The 4,534-nt window shown below is 40.3% G+C and overlaps 1 non-coding gene across 1 annotated transcript; it reads right to left on the reverse strand.

The window, feature by feature from the left end:
• Positions 1–3,056: 3,056 nt before the first annotated feature.
• LOC141709774 (small nucleolar RNA R71) lies at positions 3,057–3,163 on the reverse strand. The gene has a single exon (XR_012570335.1). It is a non-coding gene; the product is annotated as a small nucleolar RNA R71 (small nucleolar RNA).
• Between the last annotated feature and the right edge of the window lie 1,371 nt (positions 3,164–4,534).

Here is a 4,534-nt window from a genome sequence, read left to right on the forward strand (position 1 = left end):
ATGATTAAAAGAGTCGAGATGTGCAGTGGAGGGATATTCGTCCCCCCTAGTGTTAATCATATCTATTAAAGACATGTAAAAGGAGTGGATTTCGACACCCTTACCTTGTTTTGAAGCCGAGGCTGTTTTCGCCGCTCTCTCGGAATTCTTATCAGCCATTGATGATGCTTGGAAGGACCTGGAAAACCTTGGATGGAAAAGGAGGCCGGAAAAGGCTATAAAGAAGTTTCCAGAAAAGCTTCTAGGGGAGGAGAGTTGAGAGAGGAGAATGATAGACTGTTTGGAAGAGAAATGTGAAGTGGAGAGTGGAGAGTGTGAATGAAAACACACTCCTCCTACCCTTATATAGGAAGAAAAAAGCCAACTTGGGCCTCAAAAAGCCCATTTGAGCCCAAAAAATAGAGAGTTCTGGAAAGTTCCAGAAAAATTTGGAAGAATTTAAGTAAATTCCAGAAAAAGAAAATATTTTTTTTTTGAAAATTCTGGAAAAATCCAGAAAGAACCCCAGGAGTTCTAGAAAATTCTGGAATTGGGCTTAGGAATTAAGGCCCAACCCAAATGAGCCTGTGGATATGAAAAGCCCTGTAAGGGTCTATGACAGAAAGGTCATAAACCCAATTTTTTTGGGCCTAAAACAAAAGGGAAGGCCTGAAGAAAGCAATAAGCCCAGTTAATGGAAACCTAATTATGTTGAGGATAGGCCCAAAAAGGAAGGGTTGGCCCATAAATAAATACCGAGAAAATAGGCCCAATTAAGGGATGGCCCAAAGGAAAAATCCTGATCCATTCAATCAGAATAATATCCAAGTTTCTAATCGAAAGGATGAGGTCGAGAATTCCAGAGCTTGAAAGAATGTTATATCGGCTAGAAATAGGTTGAATTCGACTAGAACCTCAATTTTATTCCTGGTCGAATACTTTTCCTCGAAAATGTCTTCGACTAAGGTAAAAAGAGAGGGCTAATTCGGTCAAAATCTTAATTACTGACCGAAAAGGTCAGGATCCTGATCGAAGATCTTATCCCTGAACACCTTGTCGACTAGAAAGCAAGGGAAGATCCTGATCGAATGGATCCTTGATAAGTGGAATTTTATACCACTTAGAACATCTTATAATGGCTTGAATTGATGTCTTGAAATCAGGTATTTTGTGTATTTGATGTGTTTTTCTAGTGTTTGTGCATTTCAGGGTATAACTTGCTTTTGTGGGGTGATTTCATTAGGAATAAGCCTAGGGGAGTGCTTGGCATTGGATGTAGGAAGTTAGGAGCAGAACGCAGCAGAAATCGGTAGCAGAATAAGGAATTTTCCAGTAACCTGCTGGGCCCCCGCTCAGGAAAGTTGGGCGGCCGCTCAGGATGCTGGGCGCCGCTCAGAATTGTTGGGCGGCCGCTTAGGGGCGAGAAATTTAATACTGATTTTTTATAATCCTTATTCTGTTGGACTTCTGAGACGGCTGGTTCTTGTGGGCTTCTATATAAGTAGTTTTCAGAGACGTTTCGTATAGGGTGGTATCAAGCAAGGAGCGAGGAGAGAAGAAGAAGACCGTTTAGCACATCGCAATGAAGAAGAGGAAGCATACGTTTTCTTGTGATTCTTTTATTCGTTGTATCAGTGGATGCTAGTTTTCTTTACTTTGAACCTTATTACTCTTGTGACGTACTCTAGTTTTAATAAGTATTTTTTAATAGTTTAACTTGTGTGTTATTATCATGTTTTCATATGAACCCATGGTGACGATGAGTTCTATCATGGGCTAATCGTGATCATGGGGTCATAACGGATTTACTATGGAATTCTTTAGTTAGTTGTTTAATACCTTAGTGTGTGATAATTGTATGATATCTAGCATAGGTTGCGCTTATTCATCTTATGTCCGTCGCGAACATATAAGATAGTCTGTTAATCTCTTGTGAAGCGATGGTGGATCTTGAGGTTTAGAATTTGCCATGCTAGCATAGGTTCATGTGTGTGTATGCATGATTAGTAGGTAACTCTAACCATTTTACTTGCCCCGTGTAATCATAAAGAATAACTTGTGCTTAAATCGTTATGTAGACATATAGGGTCTCAACATAATTGATGCCTATTCAACTTCTATCTTAATTATGGCTGTTTGGTAGAATGGTATTGGTACAACGAAAGTCGGCTTTTATCTGTTTCGTGTTGTTCGATTAATATCATCATCGTTACATACTAAGGGTAATAACAATAACTATTGAAGGAAGTAGTAATGAAGTTATGATCTCATTTTTGTTTAATATTGTTAATTCAAGAGTCAATTAAGTGTTTAATTCTCATAGTTAATTATAGTTAATCATTAGTTAATCAAATCTAAGTGTTATTGTCTTGACATTGAGAAGTAATCATATATTGGTGAGTAAGTGTTAATTGAACATAATTAGTCTGAGTCTCTGTGGGAACGAACGAAAAATTATTCTATATTATTTGCGAACGCGTATACTTGCGTGAAATATTAGCGCGTGTTACTTATTGTTTCCGGTTGTATTTCAAGTACTTTAGCGAGCGTTTATGCAAACACGTTCTCGTACTTGCAAGAGGACTTTAGATACGACTGAGGAGACAGACTCAGTTCTTGATATTTCGGAGAAGATAGATTTTGAAGATTCGGATAATGAGAGTGAGCAGAAAGAACCAATAATCATGGGTGATCGTATAGTTCCGGCAGATCCAGTTCATATGGACTTTTCTCGGCCTAAAATTGATGACATTCAGTCAAGCATCCTTCATCCAGCTATTCAGGCTAACACTTTTGAAATCAAGCCGGACACTATTCAGATGGTGTAGAATTCTGTTTCTTTCGGAGGTGCTGCGACTGAAGACCCCAACATGCATATCAGGAATTTTGTCAAGATCTGTAGTACTTTAAAATATAATGGTGTGACTGATGAGGCTATCAAGCTGAGGCTTTTCCCATTCTCTTTGAGGGATAAAGCTAAGGACTGGTTACATTCTGAACCAACTGGGTCCATCACTACTTGGCAAGATCTTGCGCAAAAGTTTCTGGTGAAGTTCTATCCAATGGCGAAGGCTGCAGCTATGAGGAGTGCTCTTACTCAGTTTGCGCAGCAAACAACAAAATCTATGTGCGAAGCTTGGGAGCGCTACAAGGAGATGTTGAGAAAGTGTCCACATCATGGTATGCCTGACTGGATGGTGATCACTGGTTTTTATATGGGGGCCCAATCTCGGCCCATGCTCGATGCAGCAGCTGGAGGTGCCTTGTGGGCCAAAAGCTATACTGAGGCTTATAATCTTATTGAAACTATGGCTACAAATGAGCATCAAAACCCAACTCAAAGGATGATGCCTGGGAAAGTAGCAGGTATTCTGGAAGTTGATGCAGCTACAGCTATTGCAGCGCAGCTCCAAGCGCTGCCTTTAAAGGTTGATTCTTTAGCCAACTATGGAGTCAATCAGATAGCTATGGCCTGTGAGCTTTGTGCAGATTCTCATGCTACGGATCAGTGTTCTCTTGTTAATGAAATTGTGCAGTATGTGAATAATTATCAGCGACCGCATCAGCCTGTGCCAGCTACTTATCATCCTAACAATAGAAATCATCCCAATTTCAGCTGGAGCAATAATGAGAATGCTATTCAGCAACCATATCAGCAAGGCGTAAGTAAACAGTTTAATCCACCTGGATTCCAGCAACCACATCATTACGCTCAAAGGCAATCATATCCTCAACAAGGAGGTGCTGCTCCACCTTCTAGTGCTGATTTCGAGGAGCTCAAGCTGTTGTGCAAAAGTCAGGCTGTTTCTATCAAGACCTTGGAAAATCAAATCGGTCAAACAGCCAATACAGTGCTCAATCATCAACCTGTCACACTTCTCAGCGATACTGAAGTGCCAGGCAGGAAGGAAGCTAAAGAGCAAATCAAAGCTATTACCTTAAGGTCTAGAAAAGTTGCTGATGCTGAAAAAGCGAAAGACGGAGAAGCTAAAGTTGTTGATGAAGAAGAGAAGCAAAAGGAGAAAGCGGTGGAACCAAGGAAGACTACTATTGAACACACTCTTCCTGAGGGTAATACAGGGGAGAAACAGCTCTATCCTCCACCATCTTTCCCTAGGAGATTGCAACAATAAAAGCTGGATAAGCAGTTCGGTAAGTTTCTGGAGGTGTTCAAGAAACTTCACATCATCATACCTTTCACTGAGGCTCTGGAGAAAATGACTAGTTACACAAAATTCATGAAGAGTATTCTTTAAAGGAAGGTAAAACTGGATGACCTTGAGACCGTTGCTCTTATGGAAGAGTGCAGTGCTGTACTGCAACAAAAATTACCTCCAAAGCTTAAAGATCCAGGTAGTTTCATCATTCCTTGCACCATCGGCAAGTTATCTTTCGACAAATGCCTGTGCGATTTGGGAGCAAGCATCAATCTGATACCATTGTCTATCTTCAAAAAGTTAAATTTGCCTAGTCCAAAGCCCACCTACATGTCTCTACAATTGGCTGATCACTCTATTACATACCCACGAGGCATCATAGAGGACATGTTAGTAAA

The sequence above is a fragment of the Apium graveolens genome, chromosome 2 (assembly GCF_009905375.1).
Source record: "Apium graveolens cultivar Ventura chromosome 2, ASM990537v1, whole genome shotgun sequence".
Lineage (NCBI taxonomy): Eukaryota > Viridiplantae > Streptophyta > Magnoliopsida > Apiales > Apiaceae > Apium > Apium graveolens.